The 26,662-nt window shown below is 37.4% G+C and overlaps 2 long non-coding RNA genes across 2 annotated transcripts in view; both read left to right on the top strand.

Annotated features, from left to right (window-relative positions):
• Positions 1–19,368, top strand: part of LOC131244833 (uncharacterized) — a 29,941-nt gene extending 10,573 nt beyond the window's left edge. The window contains exons 2-3 of the long non-coding RNA XR_009170610.1: positions 17,294–17,384; positions 19,071–19,368. This is a non-coding gene — a long non-coding RNA (uncharacterized LOC131244833). The remainder of the gene's footprint in view (positions 1–17,293; positions 17,385–19,070) is intronic.
• On the top strand, positions 1,972–6,273 carry LOC131244844 (uncharacterized). The gene is made up of 4 exons (XR_009170622.1): positions 1,972–2,113; positions 4,235–4,312; positions 4,956–5,994; positions 6,081–6,273. It is a non-coding gene; the product is annotated as an uncharacterized LOC131244844 (long non-coding RNA).
• Positions 19,369–26,662: the final 7,294 nt, after the last annotated feature.

Raw genomic sequence — 26,662 nt, 5'->3', positions numbered from 1 at the left:
ATGTGATACAGTTGATGCACTAAGTGATGTGGTTACCTTTGAGGATATGATGTGGTTATGTGATAGTGTGAAGTGGTTCTACTTGAGAATATAATATGGTTGATAGACTATATGATGAGGTTGCACTTGAAGATATGATATGGTTGTGTGATAGTGTGATATGGTTCCACTTGAGAATGTGATATGGTTATCGTACTATGTGATGAGGTTGCACTGGAGGATATGATATGGTTGTTTGATAGTATGATGTGGTTACATTCGAAGATATGATATAGTTGATAAACCATGTGATTAGGTTGCACATTCAGATATGATATGATTGTGTGACAGTGTGAAGTGGTTCCAAATTGAAGAATGTGATACGGTTGATGGACTATTTGCACTTGAGAATATGATATGATTGTGTGAGAGTATGATAAATGATCTCTATTTGGGAATGTGATACGGTTGATGGACTATGTCATGACATTGAATAATCCAAGGTTGTGTGCCAGTGTGATCATGTTACACTTGAAATATGATACAGTTGATGGACTATGTGATGAAGTTACACTTGAGGATATGATATTGTAGTGCGACAATGTGATGAGGTTACACTTGAGAATGAAAGAAATTGAAGGGCCATGTGATGAGGTTACACTTGAGGATATGATATATGGTTGTGTGAGTGTGATGTGTCTACTTGAGAATGTGATACGGTTGATGGACAACGTGATGAAGTTGCATTTGAGGATATGGTATGGTAGTGTGATAGTGTGACGAGGTATATATCCACTTGAGAATTTGATACGATTGATGGACAGTGTGATGAGTTTGCATCTGAGGATATGATATAGTTGTATGATAATGTGATGTGGTTACACTTGAGGATATGATATGATTGATGGACTGTGTGATTAGGTTGCACTTGAGCGAATCTAATCATACCGTCAATGGTATTCTGTGTCAGATGCGATGTTTCTCTGTTTCGAATTATATTAGTTACTGCCATTTTCTTAGATTTCTCAATTGTAGAAGTTCTACCAAATTTCCCTTTTGTGCCTTTTCTTTTGTATTGATTCTGATGGTAGGATTGAGTATTCGGTTTATAGATCAGAACAAAAGAAAGCTATAGTGTTTTTTTTTTTTTTTTTTGTGAGAAAATGTAGTTTGTGCTGATATATAAATTGAAATGTATCTGTGAAAGTCAAGCTGAATAGATTGATGCATATAGTTAGATGCATGTAGTATGAGCCCAAGTTTCTGGTTCGAATTTATGGTGATAATGATACCTAATTCGTAGTTGGAATTTTATGAAATTTTATGTCAAGAATTAGGAGCATAAATGTTTAGAAATTTTCTAATTGACGAACTGAATTTGGAAAAAGGCTCTGATTGGGAGCAAACACAAGCATTTTGATTGGGGCCCATTGCTTAGTGATCAACTGTGTTGATCTGATGGGACCCACCATAGATTGGCCATACCTAGATTTCACCCTGATCTGATCCTAGCCATTTGATAGCCATGAGTAGGGACCCCAAATCCAGCCTTATTTACCTAAACCATATATCTCATTCCATTCCAAACTATAACAATAACCTTTCCACACTAATAACAACCCAACGGCGGTGGGTTGACCAAGATCTCCAAGCTTTGTGGCAAGCTTTCTTCAATTTCTTCAATATGATTTAAATATGTTTGTCAACCTAATTCATCACTAATTACTTTTTTTCCAGATAAAATTATTGCCTTAGATGTGCTAGTCTTTCATTGAGTTTGGGTTGCCTAGCTTTAGTCCTAGGCCAGTCTTTCATTGAGTTTGGGTTGCCTAGCCTTAGTTCTTTAGTCATGAAACTAATATATGTTTCCTTTTCTATTGCAGATCTGTTGTAGAAAACCAACATGCCACTACAAGAAAGCAGGGCAAAGCGCTAACTTAAACTAGGCGCTGGCAAAGGATCGCTATAAAAGCAAAAAAATAAAATAAAAAAAACAAAATCTATCTCATATCATTTGGACTTTTCCTCTCCCTACCGCCGACTCTCTCTCTCTCTCTCTGCGCCTCTCTCCCCTCTTTCTCTCTCATGGCTGCTTTGGGATCTCTCTATCTGCAACAACCTGTTAACCCATTAGGTATCTTTGTTTTTCCTTTTCACCCCTCTTTTTTATTACTTTTTGTTTTACTTTGATTGTATTATTTTTTTTTTGTTTTGTTTTGTTTGTTTTTTTTTTTTTTTTTGGCATAAAAGAGCAATACTTGTTATAGTGCTATACTATTGAAATAAATTTACAAGAAAGTTATGACAAATTGAAGCAGGTTCGCCTTCGCCTTTGATCAACCAAATCTGCCCACACTGCAAACAGGGCTCATTTGTACAAATCCTCTGCAAGATCTTTCGCATGCACTATTCAACCAAACCCACTTCCCACCATAATGGACTTTTCACAATTATTGCCATCAGCTTCAGCATAAAGATTGCATTCATAATGGACAATATTATAAATATTACTCAGAGAAATATTATTTAACTTCCACAGGCCATACATTCTTCTCAATTTTCCAAGGAGCAAACCACCAGGGCCCTTTTGGCTTCAAGATCATCATCCATTGCCTTAGCCTTTTCCTTGAGAATAGAGGTATCCACATTGAATTTTATTGCATCTGCCGCAGCCCATGTTCACAGATAATACATCCCACTTTGTTAATGGTCTCACTTAACATCAATAGGATTTGATAGTTATGGCCCACCCATTGTTTTATCATCATATAACCTTACATAACGATGTGCATTTTCTACTATCACAACATTGTTTTAAGGAGATTAGATAATATGTATTTGGCTCGTGGTCTGTTTAACCTGCGTTCTTTTTTGTTCTTCACAATATGAAATATCCTAAATGGGTTAATTAGTTTTGCAAATTAAGCATTTCTTGGAAGATGTACAAATAGATGGTTAAGATTTTAAAAAAAAATGCAAAAACAGTCCATTGACACTGAAAAGGGTCCAAAATTTAAAGTATTGTGATCTTCCACACTTTGTGAGCATTTTAAGCATCTCCTTTCCATTCTGGGTCCCACTATATGAGCTTTCATTGGTACATTTTGGGTAGTCTTTGCTATTTTTTCCATTTGAAATATTGGTTCATCTCTGTTTAATCCTATTGCATCAGTACATAATTGTTTTCCATGTGTGTGTGTGTGTGTGTGGCTTTGTTTTCATCCAAAGAAAGTAACCTGTCATGATAATTTCAAGTTTATTTGGCTTTCATGTTGTTTTGGTTGTAAGATGGATAAATTTGCAAATGTCCTAGGAGTGCTTAAATTCTGTTAGTTAAGGCTGCATTTGGATACACCATTGAATTAATTGCAATAATTAGCCAAATAAAGGAGGCATGATCAGGTTGCCATTGCTTCCCTCACTACTCAAACGAAGTAACCATTGAGTATTAAATATTAATTGATGAGCTCTTCTCAAAAAAGTACTAGTTTATGAGTCTCAACAAATCTACAGTTTGCTGAGGCTCCCAACTTTATACATGTGGTGCCTGTGGTTTGGTGATCCAGACTGTTGATCTGATGTGGCCCCCGTGGATTGGATATGTCCAAAAACCCCATATGATTGGGTTCATAAAAATAGGCGGTTAAGATAAAATAGTGTCAACAGTACAAATCCAACTGAAAGAAAACCAAATTAAATGGCGAGGATCTTCCAATCTAGGGGAATTGGGGTTGTCATAAACGATGGGACCTGTCAAGTCAACAACTCGATCACCAAGCAATGGCTTCTGCTGCTGCTGCTTCTGAAGACGCGAGCGACATTGATAAGCTCTACGAGGATGGACAATGCCTCGGCTATGATTTGAAATTACACCAAATATTGTGAAGTTTCATGATATTTTGTGCAACCAAACACACCCTTATGGGCATGCCTTTGTCAGTATAATGTGCCGTTGTCTCCATATTCTTGAATGAGAAATTGGAAGGTCCATGCGATGCATTATGTTGACTCCTAGTGTGAGTTTGGATGCCCAAGTGAATTGAATAGTGGATCGGTTCAATCGACAGGAAATGATATTTAGGTACTGGTAAGTTGTGAAACTTGTGATGACCCATAAACTTCGATGTGGATGCTTATTTTGGTTCAAATGTCAAACTAGTTTGAGCAGTTGTTGATTTATTAATAGATAGCTTATTTTGGTTCAAATGTCAAACTCCAATTTTGTTGATTTCTCCTTTTTTTCTTCTATTCTCAGGTTTGTTAATTTGCTGCATTGGGGATTGTGGCTCATCGGATACAGTGCGACAATTGACAGTAATGGAAACACTTGATGGTAAGCATATACTCTGCATGCTATTAACTTTTCACGGGCATGGTCATGCAACTCTACATGTGATCGAAATGCCAACTTTGCACTTTTTTTGTGGCATCCAAGCTGTGCAAGAGGTGGGCACCATCGTGTACATATCCTTGCGTAAAATTCAGGTTGGTCAATTCATTGGGTGGGCAACACATACAAAAGCAATGGACAACCAAGAGATTGTTGTAATCGAGTCAATGGCTAAGTACCTCCATACTCATATCCATATCATGGATATCCTGAAGTTAGTTGTTTATATCCTCCAATCATTGTGATGTTTGGTCTTTTGCCCCATTCACTACCACAATAGCTGAGTGAACAGTTCAGATCTCATCCACAATTTTCCACATGTATGCAGTACAGTGGTCCTTGCGGCATGATATTTGCCACATGTTCCATTTCATGCCATGAATGACTAAGTGTCAGTAAGTTAAAACTCTAGTAAGATCAGTCTTTTCATTGTGTGCATTTGTGATCAAGCAGTAATCATGTTATAGTCTTAACTTTTTTATTTTTTATTTTCTTAACCTATTACTCTGTTTGTTCTTTGTGATTGATTTTGTCTTGAACATTTACTAGTTTCTACTGATTGTATTAGGGCCTGTTTTGTTAACAGTGAAATTTTTTACTTAATGCGGAATCCGGAAAGCGTTCAACGTTAAGTGTTGTTTGTTAAACAATAAGATTGGTGAGTTTGACAGATTGAGATGATAAACAATGAGATTGTTTCAAGGAAGCGCTGAAATCAGCCTCCTGTTGGAAGAAAGATTCGGGGAAGTGGGTTTCCATGTTTTTTTATTTTGAAAGGATTATTTAAATTTGACTTTTACCAGTCGGGCTGCTGCTGCTGCTGCTGCTCTCTCTCTCTCTCTCTCTCTCTCTCTCTCTCTTCTTGTCAAAGGGAAGGTTTAGTTGAAGAAGAGGACAGTGGAAATTGCTGAATTTTTTTAGGGATGCCCCATTTTTTGGCGTTTGTCTAACCACCACAATAACTTTCACTGGTTGCACAGAACAAACATCTGCATCCGGCATTGATTTCTATGATGAATTGGAAATTTTGGGACCTTCATCATTGTACACCAGCTCCCAACATCAATGGGCAGTAAGCAACACAGGCTTTTACATCTCCAACCCCAATGGCCCTCAATACATAGCAATGACAGATTCTCAAATCCTGGGGACTTTAGAGTTAGAACTATATAAAACAGCAAGGATTTCACCAAACTCATTAAGGTTCCATGGCCTTGGTTTGAAGAATGGGAAATACATCATCGAACTCCACTTTGCAGAGATAGTCATGGATGATTCACAGTCTTGGAAAGTTCTTGGGAGGCGCATATTTGATGTCTACATCTAGGTATCACTTTCCTTATCATTTAACATATGAAGGTGTGTTCTTTCAAACCATATTATGTTCAATATCTTTGAATTGTTTTGGATGATGGACAAAAAACAAAATGTCAGGGGGAGAAAGTACCACAAGATTTTAACATCCAAAATGAAGCCAAGGGCTCCAAAAGATCTGTCATAAAAATGGGAAAATGTGACAGACACAGCCACGGAGATCCGCTTCCTTTGGGCTGGAAAAGGGACATGCTGCATTCCATTTCAAGCAACTTTCGGGCCGCTGGTGTCAGCCATACATGTTTCTCTAGGTTCTCAACCATCCTATTTCTATGTTTTCCTTGCATTTAGTTTTCATCGTTCTTTAATTGATTGATTCTTTGTTTTTATGTTGCAGAGTCTTCTAGTGGTGGTTCACCCTTGAATAATTATAGAAGATGCATAGGAGAAGTTATCGGTATAGCTGTCGGATGTGTAGGTGGACTACTGATACTCGCATCCATTTTCTATCTATGGTGGATAAGGATGCACCTGGCCATATGCGAGTGCGCACAGACTCACCAAGAAAAGGATGATGACCTTTTTTTTAATATTTTCAGCATTATTGTAATTGTAATTGATTGAATAAAGGATTGTAATTGATTCATTATTGAATGAGATTTTGCAGGTGGTAGTCGATTGATTGAATGAATGAATGATTGGAAATTCTTTTGAATGTAATAAATAGCTACGGATATTGACCGTTACTGGTAATCTTTATCAGATTCGGCATATTGCTACGGATACAGTGCAACTTTTAGCTACAAATATTGTCTGTAGCTATAGCTTTACAGATACGGTTTTTATCCGTAGCTTATTATGTTGTGCATTCACAACTCCCTATTTTGGTGCTTCCCTACATTTCTCAAAGATACATCATGGATTAGCATGTTGTCCCTACTGAGAACTCCAAATAAAATTCAGAAATGAAGCTTAACAGTATATTAACAAAGTTGGCTTTAAAAGATGTCATAAGAAAGAACTTTGATGGAAAAGGCTAGACAAATTGAAGGGAATGATTGGAAGTACCACATCTAGAGAAATTAAGCAATTGAGAATTGTTGTCAACATTGAGCATGTAATAAACCTGTAAATAGATTAGTATGAAAGGGATCACGATTAGCAACAAGAAAATTATGCAGTAGTTAAATATTTAAGCAAATGGAATATGCACATATGTTTAGTTGAATTCTGTAGCATTTAAGAGCTAAAGCATATGCTAAGAAGAAAGAAAATAAGCAGCAGCCCGGTGCGAGATTCATCAATAGATTAATGGCTTATTTAATGGCAATGGGCTAATGTAGTCTCACATCCTCGTATATCCACCTGGCCAGCACAAGTATGCAATGAATTCAACTAAAAATTGGTACATGGAAATGGGTTCTATATTTACCCTAGTTCAACTGATGGATGATTTGAGGGAAAGAAGTGCACTCTCTTTCTCACTCAGCAACATGTACTCTTTGACAAAAAATTGATTGGGGAATGGCGATAAATATTGATGAACCGCTACAAACTAGAGTTTTGTATAGTGTGCGTGTGCAATTGCCTGATACTTATATAAATTTAAGACTTGGCCTAATGACTTTCTTAAGTGCGTGATAGATCACTTTTTTCAGGGATTTACTGACACTTTTTTTAAAAATTTATATGTGCTTTTTAAGGATTTGTTGACACTTTTTCAAGATTTACCAGGGACCGGTAGAAGCACTGGAAAAGGCCATTGGCCACCGGCAAATGATTTAGCAGTGCCCCATTTTTCGGCGTTTGTCTAACCACCACAATAACTTTTACCGGTGGTTTTTTTTTTTTTTAAATACCTTTACCGGCATTTTTGACCACCGGTGAAGGTCATTTTTCCTGTAGTACTACGTGATGAGATTATACTTGAGCATGTGATATGGTAGTGTGACAGTGTGATGAGGTTACACTTGAGAATGTGAAACAATTGATGGACTATGTGATAAGATTACATTTGAGAATATGATATGAGTGTGATAGTGTGATGATGTTATACTTAAGAATGTGATACAACTGATGGACCATATGATAAAGTTACACTTAAGGATATGATTGGTTGTACGATAGTGTGAAGTAGTTCTATTTGAGAATGTGATATGGTTGATGGACTATATGATGAGGTTGCACTTGAGGATGTGATATGGTAGTGTGATAGTGCAATGATGTTACACCTAAGAATGTGAAATAGTTGATGGACTATGTGATGATGTCGCACTTGAGGATGTGATATGATTGTGTGACATTGTGATGTGGTTGTTCCACTTGAGAATGTGATACGGTTGATGGACTTTATGATGAGGTTGCACTTAAGGATGTGATATGCTTGCGTGATACTGTGATGTTGATCCAGTTGAGAATGTAATAGGGTTGTTTATTTTGGCAAAGATTATAGTTTATTTTTATATATCTAGTTTTCAATCTTCATTCATTTAAATCCTTCAAAAGCAATAATGAAAAAGAAGGAAAATAGAAATTCATAAGTCCTAAAGAATTTCAAATCATAGTTGAGGCACACAGACTCAAGTGCAACCTCATGATGTAGTCCGTCAACCATATCACATTCTCAAGTGGAACTACTTCACACTATCATACAACCAATCATATTGTCAAATGCAACATCATCACATATTTCATCAACCGTATCATAGTCTTAAGTGGATATACCTCATCTCATTATCACACGACTGTATCATATCCTCAAGTGCAACCTCATCACATAATTCATAAACCGTATTACATTTTTAAGTGGATATACTCACACTATCATATAACCATATCATATCCTTATGTACAACCTCATCACATAATCCATCAACCATATTATATTCTCAAGTGTAACGACATCACACTATCACCCAACCATATTATATCCTCAAATGTAACTTCATCATATGGTCCATCAGCTTTATTACATTCTCAAGTGTAACCTCATCACACTGTCACATTTATATCATATTCTCAAATGTAATCTCATCACACTGTCACATTCATATCATATTCTCAAATGTAATCTCATCACATAGTCTATCAATTGTTTTACATTCTCAAGTGTAACCTCATCACATTACACACTACCATATCACATGCTCAAGTACAATCTCATCACATGGCACTACAGGAAAAATGACCTTCACTGAATGCACCAATTAGCCCGCCATACCATCTACTCCACCAATCCTTGCATTGAATGCACTGAAACACCCAAAGCCCAAACAGACCATGAAACAAAGGACCACTCTCAGAAGATTCCACTCAAATGAGATACTTGCCTTGCAGAGCCCTGAATAGTAGAAGAGATGGAACCAGTTTTCCCAAAAATAAACAGAAACTGAGATGACACCCTAGTGAAGGACCCGCCACCCTCACATCCTAAACCAATGCCCAAAGGCCATGCACCACGGGTGCCCAAACGTCTCGACTAACCAAAACCTGTATTAAATTGAGAAGTTGTTACAATTTATCAACCCAATTGAAGTGCAATTATCAGTTCATTAAACTGCTTTTGGAATGTCATCATTGATTTATCAAGAAATTCCATTAAGTATCTGAGGGCTACTTGCTCATTACAATATAAGAAACTCCACATCTAGATTATTTCCTCTTGATTGAAACTATTAGGTTCCGTTGCGCATCCAAATGCAGACATAATCAATTGCTAGATAAGAAGAGCAAGTACCCATAAATAAAAGGAAAGAACAATCAATATTCCATAATGAGTTCTTCTAGTTGTAATACAAAAAAGCCTTGCATTCATTCCATCGTGCCAATAGTCTTCTTTATATTCTAAGAACAGTACACAAGCTACAAATAAAAAGAACACTTGATTTCATTAAAAACCCCACTTTTGCCTGTCTTTCTTACATAACTTGAACGCAAATAATCCATTTGAACAGGAAATGATAAAACATCTTGGCTGCTAGCTGCAAATACATATATACGTTTATCGTTGGTTTACATGGGACTGGTAAAAAAAAAGCCCAATAGAAGAGCCACGGAGCATCACGAGGGCGACAGGCCTAATAAAAACCATGCCTGAAACCATTTCCCAGACTGACAAAACTCTCCAAAGAAAAAGGAGTGGAGAAATATGAATCCATGTGCTGAGTAGAAGGGGAAGAGGAAGACTCGTGATGAAAATCATCATCGGGGTAAATCAGGAGAGAATGGGATTCTGGCCGACCTGCTGATGGGGAAAGGTATTGGAAGTCACAGGGTGGAAAATAAAATGGTACCGCGTTATCATCCTCAAGAGAAGGGACAACAGATGAGAGTGTATCATAATTGGGAAGACTAGCAGGGGACGAGAAGCTAGAAATGTCACTGATGTAGCTGTTTTGGGTAAAAGTTATCGAGTTCAAAGGATTATGAGGGTATTCTCTTGGGAAAAGGGGATGAATGTCTGAGAGTTGAAAAGAGCATGATTGAGCGTTGAAAGATTGAGGGTAGTCCAGCTGTATATTTTGTGGATCTGAAGACAGCAATGAGCTACATAGGGTGTCATATGCTTGAGGAACTGAACCTATAGCAACCTTACATAGTGTCGACATCCACTCACGAACCTTCTCCAAGGTGTTATCTATTATGCTAAGATTTTCTTGGAGACTTTGTAGAGGCAAACCATCAGCATTAAGATTTTTGAGCTCCGACAGTTTGTTCTGCAACTCAAGTTCCAAATTCTTCTTCCTCTGAATCTCCAATTTCTTCTTTACCTCATCTATTCTCTGTCTCATGACATATGTGAGATCGACCTTCCGCTTTCTTTTGTCTTCTGTCTTTAACCTTAGCAGACTGATCGTGATCCGACTCCTCATCGCAGCAACTATCAAATATCCCATAATCTGTACTTACTCACCTAAGACACCGCGTGACCTTCACTTCATCATGACCACTGGTCTTGGCAGTCATTTGCATCTGTTGCAGCTCAGCCGCTGTAGCTTCTGCTTCATTTTGGGAAATTAATGCAGCATTGTCGGGCATCCTTCCAATGTTAAAAGGTGTATCTAATGTCAAAGTTCTGCAACTTGAAATTTCCTGATATTCTTTCGTGAAGCAATTCCGAATGCATTCTATCACCATCAATGTTCACCTGTATAAAAAATAAAAAAATATTAAAAAAATCATATTTATATTTCACAATGCATGTTCGTTAAATATTTGCAAGAAAAAAGAAAGCCAAGAGAAGAAGCAGAATTAAAGGGTCATCTGATGTGCAGGTTTCCATACATGCGGGGCACATGGTTTAGTGTTCCAAACCGTTGATCTGAGGGGCCCATTTTGAATTAGGGGTGCCTTGGAAATCTCCCAAAGCACCAGATTCTAAACCTTTTAACATTTCTCCTTTTCTGCATTGAATGTGGAAAATAGGTGTTCTTTTCTCTGAACATCTGTTTGTAGGCCACCATATTGAAGGGTCAGGATTTTCCTATCTGGAAGAGTTTTTAGGCATCCCTAATCTGTGGCGCAGTTTGCATCACTTGACCATGGGCACCAAAGGCACAGAATATTGTGCATACCAAACATTTGAGACCTATACAAACAAGTTCAAGTAATTCTCAGTCAAGATTTCAAGAAAGTGAACAGTGAATTTAGCACGGTATATTGTTGGATTTATCAATCGATGTATTTCACAATAGAACTTGTGTGAATACGATCATTGATGCATCCAATCTATGAGAATACATTTCGAAACATTGAGCATGCATTTGGAAGTAGGCTCACTGCCACAATTCTAGTGGAATACATTGAAGAGAGCATTGTGTTTGGAAGTACATAGAAGGCACATTCTGCATTGAGCATACATGAATGAAAGTCTCTGTGTTATGTTTACCTGATCAAGGAACCAACTTATCCATGACGCCCTAATTGCAGGGGCCCAGAAGCAACAGACCATGGGCTCAATATCGACCGCTAGTGTAAGCCTATAGTACTTGGGAACTCACTTGTATCTCCACCATGATATTAAAAATCGGCTATGTTGTGGCTGTAACAACCATTACGTAACGATAATGGTGGAAGATGTTACACGATACGGGGTTGTAGCGGTGCTACAAAAAATTTGCCTATAACAACCGTAATTAGCCGCTACGGACTCATATCAGTCCAATACGGGGCCAATACATTTTTTCCCTCTTTTTTTATTTATTTTATTATTATTATTATTATTATTATTATTTTTAACCATTGTATGGTCATAACAGTTTGTTAAGGGAGCCATAATGACCGTTGTTGCCCATACCATAACAGTCATAAGGCTGGCTGTTATAGCCATCATTACTGTTATTGAATACCTTATACTCCACTAGTGGTCCTCACATTTACTAACACTCCCTCATATATATTCTTAACAGTGTCAATATACCTTCTTGGGACTCCTTCCTTTCCCAACATCCGCTAGATTAACTCTCAAGGAACCCCATTGTATGCTTTCTCTAAATCAATAAAGATCATGAAACCAAACTAATTTTTCGATACATTTGCGTCGTGCCTTGGTCTTTATTCAATCACTCTCTCCCAAAATTTCATAGTATGGCTCATAAGTTTAATCCCAAGATAGTGCAGCTTCATATATCTCCTTTTTTCTTATAAGAGGATTTTATTAAAGAAGTGCCAAGATGACACAAAGGCTACAGACAAAGAAAGAAAATTTACAATCTTCTAATGATTTGATCCAATAAGCCCATTCCACAACATGAAGATGAGCTTTTTAAGAAAACCTCCTCTACCTTTAGGGACTCATTGTGGAAGCACCTCACTTTTCTTTCCCCTCAAATAGCCCATAAAAAATCTACCAAAGCTTTTACATTTCTCCCTAGTCCCACCCATGCCAAAGCAAAAATAACTCCCCGATCGATTCTGGCATCACCCAGCATATGTCAAAAATCCTTAAATGCTACACATTTGCCTAGCAAATGAGCATTGGATAAAGAGGTGATATGCAGTCTCAACACCTGCCATACACATCTTGCACACATTGGCAACACCATTGATTGGCTTTGGACATAGTCTATCCAAAGGCGCAACTTTTGGGGGAGCGCCATAGTGCAACATGTTGGCAATGAACACATTGGACCATCCCTGTCTGAGTGTCGCAAAAAACTGTAGGAGGACCAACCAAAAAGCCTATATGTCTCCTTTGTACTTGTAAACAGTACCACCGTACTTTTCCCCCATTCATCTCAGCATTTGAATGGAAATAGTTTAGGTGGCTATAAAATCTTGCTATAGGTAATTGTACTTTCATATTTCTGCATGGCGAAAACTCATTGCTCGTCTTTTTCCCATGGGTAAAATCATACATTATGATGAACCATGGAAATATGCAGTTTTGTGTACCATGTTGTTTTGATTTTGTTCTTTGCTTCTTGATCTGCCATCGTCCTCCTCAGTGTAATAGAGTGGGCTATTGCTTTTCCATCCAACCAGCTCGAAATTGTTACTCCAATCATTCGGGATATGAGTGTGCTATTAGTTTTTTGCCACTTCCATAGTGTGTTGTAAGTTGTAACAGCTGTTACACAATGGTAACAGTGGCAACCATTATGCACTAGGAGGTTGTAAAGGCCGTTATGGACAAATAACGGCCTGTTACAGGCCAGATACAGGTTTTCTTTTTCTTTTTTTTTAAATACTTTATTGTACTGTAACGATGGTGGCCATTACAGCCATGATTACCATTACAGAATACCTTTGCCATTTCTACTGAAGTTGATGTTGTAAACTGAATATGCCCATTAATGGAATTTCCACTCTCTAATGAAATCCTCTATTTTACTCAAAGAAAAAATATACATGTATAGGTTTGGTGATATGACTAGGTTTGATGAAATTCAGGGATCTAGATCATAGGGTTGTATAAATTCAGCAAACTAGAAGATGCATCATTGCACATATAGAAAACAAGATTGGCCTTGTATCATTTCTTCTATTAGGAGAAATGAGCTCAACTGAATATTTTGGCCTGGTTTGATGGACGTTCTCCATTCCACTTGATGAAGAATGGCTTTTTGCATTTTCCGAATAGAACAGCCTCCTCAACTTGACGAGCACAATAGCCATTTGCACCCTTTTCCAAAGAGTAGGTTGGTATCACATACTCTGCTTGACGAATTGACTGCAAAACTCTAACATTTACGTATGTCTTTCACAAAAAGGATAGGAAAGATACATCATTCCTATCAACACATCCACATCATAAGGACCTTTGATACCTCCTGCCTTTCACTAGCATATGAATTGCTTACATCAAAGTGCAGTAACTCTACAATTCAACGAGCACAAACTATAGACATTACTCAATACCCAAAGGTTCACTAGCCCCCACGTGCACCTTGAAACACAGTACACACCCCAGTTTGGTACGTGTGTGGCCCATTTGAACATTGCATGATGTGGACCTCACCATGCAGATGATCCGGTGCACAAATAAGGTTGGTCCTCTCATCAGGTGGGCCCACCCCACATGATATGGATACTTCATAAAAACTTACGAACGGTCCACAATAACATGCATGACCTGTCCGATGAGCAGACAAATGATTTTTGTGTCTGGCCATCTTGACAATGAGGCTGAGATGGTTGCAATGATAAGATGTCCCACACACATGAATTGGTGTGTTTGCCTTGTAGAGAGGTCCTAAGAGAGGTCCTATATTGTAACATAACTGGCAAGAAATTTGCATTCATATTTTCTCAAAAAATGGACCAATCCCTAGGTCTGAGACAGTTACAGACATTCAACGTTTCTTGGAAAGGACTCGTAGAACACGATGAAAATTTTCCAGTCATAATTCGGAATATGGGAGAAAGATCTGAGTAAGAGAGCAACAGATTCAAAACATAGATTCTGCAATCTATCAAAATCAACTTTGGAAAGCAACAGATTCAAAACATAGATTCTGCAATCCATCAAAATCAACTTTGGATCTAAGCTAAATCTAAAATTTCAAAGATTTAATGCAGGCAAATATAAGTTCAGGGGGAATGATTTGAATATAACCTCCCCATTGCAAATTCCTTCCAGCTGTCTCTTTTCCTTGTAAAACAAAACACCAAAAAAAAAAAAAAAAAGAAGACGAAGAAGAAGAAGAAGAAGAAGAAAAGAATCAATCAGCAAGATCCATCCAAACCATGAGAATTCAAAGATCAGAAACATGAAAACTTACTTTTTACAGAAATTTCAAAGCAAAGTCATCTCAACATCAAAGATCTAATCAAAACATGCCGTTATGTGAAAGAGAAAAATAATTTTTTTTTAAAAAAAAAAAAGCGTAATTACTCATCAGACTGTTAGAAACCCAAAAAAAAAAACAGAAAGTCATACCAAATCAGAATACACCAATATAACAAACACTAGAAAATTAAACCAAAATCAAAATCCCCCCTATATAAGATATATTAAAATAATAATAATATCATGAAAATGACTAACAACCCACTGTGTGATCTACCAAAATCAAAACAATGACATGATTTAAGACATGGAAAAAAAACCCAATTCACCAAACATTACAAAATAAAAATCCCCCCAATATTAGAGATTTACCAAAAAAAAAAAAACATAAACACAGACACAGACACATACAAGAAACAACAATAAAATCATGCAAAATGACCAACAACCCACCGTGTGATCTACCAAAATTAGAACAATAGCATGATTTCAGATATGAAATAAATAAATAAATAAACCAATTCACCAAACATTACAAAATGAAACCAAAATACAGATCCCCCCAATGTAAGAGATTTACAAAAGAAAACACAAAATAGATAATAGAATCATGGACCTACCATGTGATCTTCCAAAGTCAGAATAATGGCATGATTTAAGACATGAAAAAAGAACCCAAATTCACCCAACACCCAAAATTAATAATTCACCCCAAACAAAATCTTTAAATAATAAAACCATAAAAATTAAAAAAAAAAAAAAAAAAAACCAAAACAAACAAACAGCTGATTTACCAAAAATCAGAACAGAGACATAATCTTTGACATTAAAACACAACTCAATTCACCAAAAACCGAAACCAAAACCCCAAAAGAATTCACAATAAGAAAAAAAAAACCACCAAAAAATGGACAAAAAATCATAACATTTCAACCAAAGTCTAGGGTTGTAAAAATAATTCGAGATAGCAAAAAATAAAAAAATAATAATAAAAAAAAGAACCAACTAAACCCACCAAAAAAAAAAAAACAAAAGATTCAATCAAAATCTATCAACAGAATACCACCCAAATCTTACCTGTCACAAAATTCACAAATAAAATTAATAAAAAAAATTCTGAAAGATCAAAATTCACAAATTAAAAATTAAAAAAAAACCAATTATCCTTTTCTTGATTTAAGTGCCATGTTAATAATAAAATATAAATAGTAAAATTTAGGGAAAAAAAAAAGAAGAGAAAAAGATGTGATACCTTGAAAACAGCTAAAACTCATTGAATGAAGACAGTTCATTTTTTGAGAGTACGATAAATGCTTCCGTCTTAAATGGGAGAAGTTGGATTTTTGCGTAGGAATTTCTTTGTTTTTTCTTTTTTCCTTTTCTTTTCGCTTTTTCTTTCGGAGTCCGGATCCTCTGTTATAGCCGACGGTTTTTTTTCTTTTGTTAAAATTTTCAGAACTTTTTTTCTTTATTTATTTATTTTAAATAAAAGATGACGTGGACCAATGGGAAAGCCACTAGCAGAGAATGCCTGTTAGGCTACAACAGAGGATCCGGACTCTAGTTCTTTTGGTGTGGCCCACTTGAGATTTGGATCAGCTTCATTTTTTGGATCATATTCTAAAATGAGCTTTCAATACGGATGGACGGTGTGGATGTAAGGAAAGTACATCACTGTGGGCCCCGCAGTTAGGAAACCGCCCCTGTCAAACAGCCCCGTTCCGCGCGTGGAAAAAGCAAGGGTTAGGGCTTACTTGCCAGAGCGGCGAGAGGTAAGGAGACGCTGAGAGAGGGAGAGGGAAGTAGACGCTGAGAGAGGGGGAGAGAGAGAGAGAGAGAGGGAAGGAGACGCTGAGAGAGGGAGAGGGAAGTAGACGCTGAGAGAGGGGGAGAGAGAGAGAGAGAGAGGGAAGGAGACGCTGAGAGAGGGAGAAGGAGACGTTGGGGCAGAGCAGGTAGGTGCACTTTCAATGCAGCTGCGTTTCCACCACCCTCTCCCAAATTCGAAATGCATAGCCATTGCCTGTAACAAAGTAACCTGTGACTTGAAAAACACCTAATTCCTCTGTTGCATTTCTTGCAATCATACCTGATAGAAAGTTACAGGTTGAGACTTTGTTACCTGTAACATTTCTCCCCCAAACACAAACTGTAAAAAAGTTATTTTACGCAAGTTAGAGGCATCCAAACGGCCCCTTAATTAGGATTTTTTAAAGGAGATGTATTATGTGACCAAGTGAATCTTTTCTTTTTAATGGATAACCAAATGGCTGATGTTTATCCTCCACAAACCAACAACTTTATGAGATTCTTAGTTGGCAGGTTTAAACACCATGATTTGCCAAATCTTGACTGAATGGAATTTATTCTGTCTTTTACAGGTGGTTTGCAGGCTATACTAACAGATCAGAATAAGTTGCTTGTAGCTGTTGGGGGAGTGACAGCTCTTGCAGCTGGGATTTACACAACTAGGTATTCTTTGTGTTTATGTGCTTATTTTGCAAATATATTGTATGCTCTGTAATGTCTATTACTTAGTCATCACTTTGAAAATAAAGAAGTGCATCCTGATATGGTGTTTAATATTGGAAATTATATTTGTCTCAGGTTTACTAGTTGTTTCATGGTCTTTTACCCAATGTTGTCAAGGATTCTTGTGGTTTCTTTGGAATTATCAAGGATACTGGTTTTTTTCCTTCTAATCCTTCCATGGTGCTGTTTTTGTTTTGGCTGGCACTGTTTAATCTATTTCTGCCTTCGGTAGTGCATACCTTTGTTCAGTTTAGTTTCTTGATAACATTTTGAAGGGCTAGTAGTTGAATTGCATTATGATCCCGAAGAGTGGAAAAAATGTCCTGATTGTTTCTTTGCTTGGTGATCTTCTTGTACATGATTGGGTTATGGATGGATTGAGTCTTTCATCAGTGAATCAGGAAGCTAGGCTAGGTTCAGAAATGAGCCCCCTCATAACTCACATGATCAGGGGTCAAGTTGTCAGACATCAGCCAAAAGAAAAAATCTGCCGGCCTGTACATGATTGGGTTTTGATATAGGGTTGTTAATCCTGAAGAAAAAAAGTCCCATAATGGATCAATACAGGGCCATAACAGACTAATATGCAGCCGATACAATTTCTCCTTCAAAAATATTCTTGACCATTAAAGGGCCGTAAGAGCCATTACGGACTGTATCATAATGGCCATAAGGTTGGCTATTACGTCCACCTTTACCGTTATTGAGTACCTTGATTCTTATTGTATAATTCTTTGTCCAAATCATATAGGGCATATGTTTCTACCATTACATTTATGAAGAAGCTTGTTATTTTAACTAAAGATCTTTTTGATTTAAAGCGCAATATGCCATGTAGGAAGAAGTTGAAGCTCTTCATAAAAATGGAACATGGGATTTGGTTAAACTTCCTAATGGGAAATATGTTGTTGGATGCAAGCAAGGTATACAAAAACAGTTATGTATCGGTAACGGTTTGGGCTGTCACGCAATTGTTCCAAAAAAATCAGAACATAATGGTCCTGGGACATTTGCACAGTGTTCATGGTGGCTGGAAAAGACTCAGAAACGCTTGATACACTTGCACTCAAAATCGTATATGTGGCATATATTAACTCAAAATAAACTGATTAAATTGTGGGACCCATTGTTGCTAAGTCACATATAGGCACACTTGTGCCCCACGCGAACCCCACAACCACCCTAGCATGCATTCATGACACTACAAAATACTCAATCATTATTAGTGAGATGTAACCAATATTATATACTCACTCGTTATTATTGATGTTACAGCTGAAAAAGGAAACTTATATGGGGGGGTGGATCAATGGATGAGTTCCCAAAATCAAAATAAAGGGAAATGTTCAGTTATCACTCTGTATAGGTCTTTAACAACAATTTTATTCTTGGACATATTTATCACTTTTGGGAAATCCCACTCGTGAAAATGGACCACACCATGATGATCATCTGAAGCAAACATAGGTGTAATCCACTTGTTAAGTGAGCAACACACAATATAGTGAGTCTATTGAAACCTTGCAAGAATACCCATCAATTTTGTCATTCATGAAATGGAATTATGATATTTCTTTTTATTGGATGTCTTCTAACATGTCCCGTCAGGAATTTCTCACTATGCAGAACTACAAGTGCTTTATGTCCTCTCATTCTGGTGAACATAGAAAGCTTAAGTGAACTATAAGTTCTAAAAACCTTGAATTGATCTTTTTGAATTTATATTTTTATCGCTTCATTTATATCCTGAGCGTAGAGGTTCAACTTGTAACTCCTCAAAACCCGCTTTGCTGTAAGACATTATGGTGCATGATTTTTCCTAGCAGGTTAAATTGCGAGTTGTTATACAAAGTTGGTTGGATATCTTGTATTTTTATAAATGTTGTTAATTGTTAGTTGGATGATGAATGATACTTGCAATTGAGAATGGGAATAAACAAAATAATACACACACACACACACACCCCATAGTGGGATTTCACCACCTATGGATACTCGAACCCTTGACTGGGTGTTGAAACTCCTGAGAGTCTACCACTGGAGCAAGAGTAAGGATGTAACAAAATAATATAATATATTAGTATATGTTATGAATGGAGGATACCTTGTTTAGGGGGACATGATATTCTCGCAGCTTATGGTATGGTGCCCCAATATTGGTTGTATGTTAGTAGTATATAATAGATAATACTAGGTTCACTTTAAACACATACACACAAAGTATATGGTCTGTTGAGTAAATTGTGTTTTTTTAGTTTACACATTTTGATATGTTTTTGCTAGAATAGAACAATCAATTATCCATTTGAGGGTTTCTATGTGGCCAGGCATAGATATAGTGTGCATGGAAATTCTCAAATTGTCCTTGTTTGGACAATTCAAGATTGGATAAATTGAGATGCTTTCATTTTACTGATTTAAATGCACTTGCCTTTTCTGCGCATCATCGCTCATTTTTTCTCTTGATATGTTTCTTCCGTTTGTTTCCATTGTCAAATATCCTCACTTTGTGTGGATGCTTGATCACATGGGAATAAAATGCAAGATCAACATATCTAAAGAGACATGGGGAGATGTTGCCAGAATTTCGGCGTGAGCATTTAAATTGGGAAACGAAAGCATTACAATCTATCCAGTTTTGCGACGGGAATGTGACCTCGACAACGTATCGATTTAATTCCACTTCCTAGTGTGATTCGATCGAGCTAGGATGTTAAAGCTTTTGCATAGCATGTTAAGGAGATATATGAGGATGTTAGGTGAAAGATCACCCTTAGTAATGAAATTACAAGGGACAAGCAAATGTTCAACTGCGTTCTACACAATTCCAAGAAAGTGATAGAGTCATAGTGCAACTTAAGCTTGAGCGGTTTCTAGCAGGCTCTTATATAACGCTCCACTTCAGAAAGGCAGATCCTTACCATATTTTGAAAAAGCTAGGTGATAATGCATTCCTAATTGAGCTTCCACCCTGAATGAGGATCAACTCCATTTTAATGTGGAAGACCTTACAGTTTATCTTGAACATCACGCAAATGAGAGCACGAAAGAACACTCTATCCAGATACCTGAGGTACCACGCTAACTCAAAGAAATCATTGAAGATATGTTAGATGATCAGATGGTTTTCACACGCTACGGATGATATCAAAAGTTTCTTGTCAAATGGAAGGGCCGACTAAGATTCGACCGCATGTGAATTTCAACAGAGGATTTCAAGCACATCAACTCAAAACTCTATGAGTACATTTCCATTAACTCGATGAAGCATAGTTTTTCTAAGCCGGGGGGAATTGATGCAATCACCCCACATCCCACATGTGCATGCTCCGCACATGTGTACAAGAAAAGGACCACTTTCCCTTTTTAGCCCATCACCACTTTCCTTTTCTTTCAAATATCTGCATTATGAAATTTTCTTTTTCTTTTATATCTTTATATTAGGTAGGAAGCACTTTTAGAATTTTCTTATTTAATTACTTTCTTATTTAGGTCCTTGATTACAATGCTTTCTTATTTAGGTAGTTTCCTATTTTTCAAATCTTGGTTAACAAGGAATTCTATTTTTAGATTTCATAGCTTTTATTACATATTGTAAGGACTGATTATAAATAAGGCCTAGGCCTATGGAATAAGATAAGTTGAATGATAATCTATTTTATGAAAATTCTCTATTTTCTCTATAGTAGTTGTTGAAGGGGGGAAGTGATCTCTAGTTTAAGACTAGAGGACTGTTAAGCTTGCTCACAGTCTTGCATTCGTGATCTCTAGCTTTTGGTAGAGGATTGTTGGGTTCTTTCCCACAATCTCTTTCTTCTTTTCTTTGATATATTTTCTTCCCCTTTCGGGCTTTGCATTAATTTGTCCATGCATCTTGATCAGCCAACATGTGGGTTCCATTGGTGGACCTTGACGGATGATCCAACAATCCCACATCATAGCTTGTGTTTGCATCTACCCGAGATCATAATCCAATGCATATGTCAAAGGCATGGATAACCATCCATATTGCATTGTGTTTGCGGCCTGGATCAACCAAGTGTATGCAAATCGTTTTTCACAAACCGAGGCCAACAGATAAATAGCCCGGATAGTGCATACGTGGATGGAATCAATGGCCTGGATCGAGTGTCTGGGCTCCACATGGCCAAAATTGGGGGTAGGAGAGTCCGAGAAAGAAACAAGATAACACCATTTCGAGACATGGAAGCTTACCTAGAAAAGCCCCTCTTCTTCTTCTTCAGAGAGAGAGGCACCAAGGGAGAGAAATCGAGCTGAGGTAGAGATATCTCTTCTTCTTCAGAGAGAGAGAGAGAGGCCAAGGTAGAGAAATGGAGAGAGAGATACAGACTCGGATTGCTTCGTGTAGGAGCGAATACTATGTTGACGTGGCAAAGCTGTGTGGGCCCCACCATGATGTCTGTGTCATATCCATACTGTCCATCCATTTTTACCGATCATTTAGTTCATGAGCCCAAAAATGAGGCAGATCGAAATCTCAGGTGGACCACTTCACAGGAAACAGTGGCGATTGAACGCTTACCATTGGAAACTTCTTGGTGGCAACAAAAGTTTTGGATCAAGCTGGTATTTGTGTTTTTCCTACATCCATCCTGGTCTTTGTGATCTTATCAATGGGTTGAATGGAAAATAAACATCACGTGGGCCCTAGGAACGTTTCTACGGTTGGAGTAATCATCCCCACTGCTTCCTATGGTGTAGTCCACTTGAGCCTTGGATGTCCCTAATTTCTGGGTTCATGCACTAAAATGTTATGGAAAAATGGATGGTCAGCATGAATAAAACACATACAACATGGTGGGGCCCACATATCTTTGCCACGTAGGTGTTGTTTTCTACACTACGCAATCCGAGTCCTGACACACTGTTTCAACTATCAGTTTGTATAAATGGGCATGTGGATTGGTGATATAGGACCATTAATATGGACTCAACTATACATGGAGATATCCACCAAAATCTTCCAATGGGACAATATGATCCCTTGATTGGTGGTGTCTTGAAATTGGATGGTTAAAGTAGAAAGTAGCGCCACAATCCATATTTAACCAAAGAAGATTTGACGCCTTGACTTCCAGGCCCAATAAATAAAAATAATTGGCCTGACTTAAAGATCATGTGGGTCTGCTGAACAGGTTGACCACACATGTGTTGAATTGGACCGTGGCAAATATTTTTCTAAACCGTCCATTTTTCTTTCTTGCATACCTGACCTACCTGATGAGTTGACCAACTTGATAATCAGTGCAAGTTATCAGGATGGCATGGCCCACCTAATGCACGGCCTGGATGTCACACATGGTACTAACCAATGTTTTAAATATTGACGATATCGGCCGATATATCCCATGATATATCTTGTATCCCACCTATGTGATACAAAATGCATATGTAGTGTTGAAATATCCCACATGTTCGATCTGGTGAGCATTTTCAATATCCGATCCTCTTTTTTTTTGGTTGAAAAGATGTTAAATCAGCATCAAATGGTTACAAATCCATCAGCTCTTCATGTTTTGTATGAAAAATCATAGAGTTGGAGCTTTGGTTTCGATATCCATTGGTTCTTCTTGTTCTCCATGTTTTTCTTCGAAAGTTTCCTTCAACCAGCTGTCAATTGAGTCTAATTTTTAAAGTATTTAGGAGGTATTTGATGAAATGATCATCGCAAACCCTCTAATTTCAAAATTTGAGTGTAGGTGATCCGATTTGCGGAAAATTCAAAATTTCCCCAATTTCTCCCAATTTGCTTGCAATGGTGTACTCCAAACATGAAATCAAGCATGTATGAGGGCTGATCCACTAATTTCTCAAGTCCCTGTCAATTATTGGAAATAATAATTATTTTTAATTAAAATTAATAATTTTTTTATTAAAATATTGTTTTTCTCTCTCGAAATTTTCCTTCAACCAGCTGTCAATTGAGACTAATTTCGAAGTATTTAGGAGTGTTTGATGAAATGATCATCACTTACACTCTAAATGTTATGCATTCAATTTGAATATAGTTGTATCAGTTCAGTTAGAAACACATAGCTTAGGACCCTATACAAAGGAAAACTATTATGTACACTTTTTTTTTGAGATGTTATAATTTAAAAATGTGTATTAAGGTCTCTCTTTTTTTTTTTTTTTTAACAATCCCTGAAGTTTCATTGAAAAATTCAACCATTTCCCCATGTTTCCCAAAAAGTGTGATAAATTATTCGATACAAATGATATATCCCTTGCGATAACCGATACGTGCCTATATCCCAAGGATGCGATACATAATGCAATACCGATATTTCGAACACTGGTGCTAACTGCCAATAGTTGGAGGTGCATGTGGGCTTGGGAAAGCTCTATACTGTTGATGCTTTGGCCATCCCACGTTATGTTAACAGATGGACATCCATCTAGAGCACATGTCAAAGGATCCACTTTAGGTGGGCCACCAACCACAAAACGTAGAGATTGCAAGATCCCCACCATTCATTGGTTGTACCTGCCTATGCATGGTAAATATTGTGCAACTGTTACTACATTGGATGCCTCAGTGACCATAGGCGTACAAAATTCAAATTAGCAAGATTTTAGGGAAACCCTATACATGGTGGTGCCCATCTAATCAACGGTTTGGATCTTGGATTACTTGATCATGGACCCCATAGGGTGTCGACGGTTTGAAGCATATCTAGGCACGACCCATGGATTAGGTCTAAGGGCTCCAGTTCAAGCCTAGCCCAGCCCGTGAGCAAAGAGCAGTCATGGGCTAAGCCAGGCTTATTAGCTTAGTACTAAGGTTAGGGTTGTCAATGGGTTGAGCTGGCCCATTAGGCTTTCGGGCATGGACTGATTTGGACTGGGGTTGGGCTGGAACACTAGACCTGACGGCTGGGCTTGGACCTAAAATTTAAACCCATTTACTAACAGGGCCGGGGTTCATTTAAGAGTCTGTCAGCTAGTCTGTTTAGGATATCAAGGACAATTTTGTCATAGACAATGCATTATAGAGTACACTTAATGAACAACTTAGATCTTGCACAAAAGTTGGCGGCTGGGCTGGAGTTTAGATCATGCATAATCATCACAGTCCATGCCAATTTATTAGGGTTTGACTAGATTGAAGAATATCCAGTCCTGAAATGTGGGATGAGTCCAAGGGCTTAAGTTAAAGCCTGGCGCAGACCATAAGCTATGAACAGGAACTATAGGATAGGCCTATCTTGCTATCGCAATACTAAGGCCGTAGGCACTAGGGGTGTAACTTGGGGTTGGACCAGTGTTCGAGTTGTCGTTATCGCTACAAGTTTCGTTGGTTGGAGATAAAGATAAAATATCGTTATCGTCGATAACCGGAAACGTAGGAGAAAAGGGTAGAATTTTTCAGTGAAACTTTAAGACATGCCTAAATACATATATTTACATATTTAGGAATAATATAAACCTGCTAGGTTGGGTTAAGCTTGAGCTAAAAATCTTTGGCTCAACCCAGGTTGGGGGTTTGGTTTGTGACCAGGGCATCCTAACCTTATATTCATATGCATATCTTTTATGACTAATATACTTGTTATAAACCTAAAATCTTGCCATGCATGGAAAATAGGTTTCATGATTGAAACTGTCTATATACTATATGCTAAATTGGGTCCATGATCAGAGCCATCCATACATGGAAAATAGAGTTTCATGATTGGAACTTACCTAGGGCCATATGTTGAGCAGTCTCGATGATAGGAATTGTCTATCTTGTGGACTCTGCTATGCGGGTCGCAGTATTAAAACGTGCTAATGGGCTAGATGTTTGATTTCACATGTTAGATTACTAGTTGCAAGTGTTAATTTAGCCCAACGTGATATAAACTAACCCAACCCAAACTGTACTAGGGTTTAGTATTCAGTACCTTGGGTTAGGCTTTGGTTGGATCAAGGGTTTCATTGGGCTTAGACTGACTTCTCTTGAGGTTGGGTTGGCTTCAATTGACCATCAACTTGATCCAACGTACCCGAGTTGCAGTTGCACCCTTAATAGATATTAACCAATTGGCCTGCCACAAAGAATCTAAAATATAGGTTGAGATGGGCTCTATGCTCAAGCCGAGACCTACTTAGGTGAACTACACTTGGGCCAGTATGGACATTCTTATGCTACTCGCCTCTTTTGCCCCAACCCATCGTTATCCATATATATAATTTTAGTTTATGTTTATTTAGACTCCTTTGTTTCCTCATTTCATCCTCTTTATTTCAACTTAAGATATTTTAGGATAGTTTTATGTGGGAGCCAGTGGGGTTTTTATCGATATCTTTGGTTCGATGTAGGACCTTTTAAAGGCTATATAGCCACACAGAAGATTAAAGACAATGTTTTTGGTGATTCAATCGAATATAGTTATTTTCTTCTTTTTGAGACTAGAAAACATTCTAGAAGAGGGACTTTTCTTGAAAACTTATAGGTGAGACTCCTCTAGGCCGGTGTTCAAAATATTGGTATCGCGTTACGTATTGCACCCTTGGGATACAAATACGTATCAGTTATCGCATGGGATATATCGGTTGTATCGCGTAATATATCATTGTTGTTGGAAACATGGGGAAACATTGGGAAATCGATCGAATTTTTCGATGAAACTTCAATGATTGTTAAAAAAGACATCAATACACTTATAAATCAAAACATTACAAAAAAAAACAAGTGCATAAAATAGGTTTTCATTGTATGCAGTCCTAATTTATGCGTTGTCTAACTGAATTGATGCAAGTATATTCAAGGTCTATTCATATAATTTATAAATGTAAGAAGACGTGTAAACACAAGCAATACATTCAAAAGCAAAAAAAGAATCACTAGATCAGGTTACATACATGTTTGATTTTATGTTTGGACACAAAGATTGCAACCGATTTGTGAGAAATTGGGAAATTTCATTTTTTTTTTCCCCAATTTTCTGTAACTCCGCCCATCTCCTCCAAATCTCAAAATCGAAGCTCAATCTAAAACATGAAAAATCATAGATTTGTAACAATTTGACACTGATTTAACATGATTTACGGAAAAAATGGATCGAAAATCGAAAATGCTCACTAGATCAAACATGTGGGATATATGGGCTACTTGTGTGTTTCATACCGCATGGGTGGGATACAAGATACATCGTGGGATATATCAGCCGATATTGTCGATACATAAAACACTGCTCTAGGCTATGTTAGTG

The sequence above is a fragment of the Magnolia sinica genome, chromosome 1, assembly GCF_029962835.1.
Source record: "Magnolia sinica isolate HGM2019 chromosome 1, MsV1, whole genome shotgun sequence".
Taxonomy (NCBI): domain Eukaryota; kingdom Viridiplantae; phylum Streptophyta; class Magnoliopsida; order Magnoliales; family Magnoliaceae; genus Magnolia; species Magnolia sinica.
This window is presented reverse-complemented; position numbering and strand designations above follow the sequence as displayed.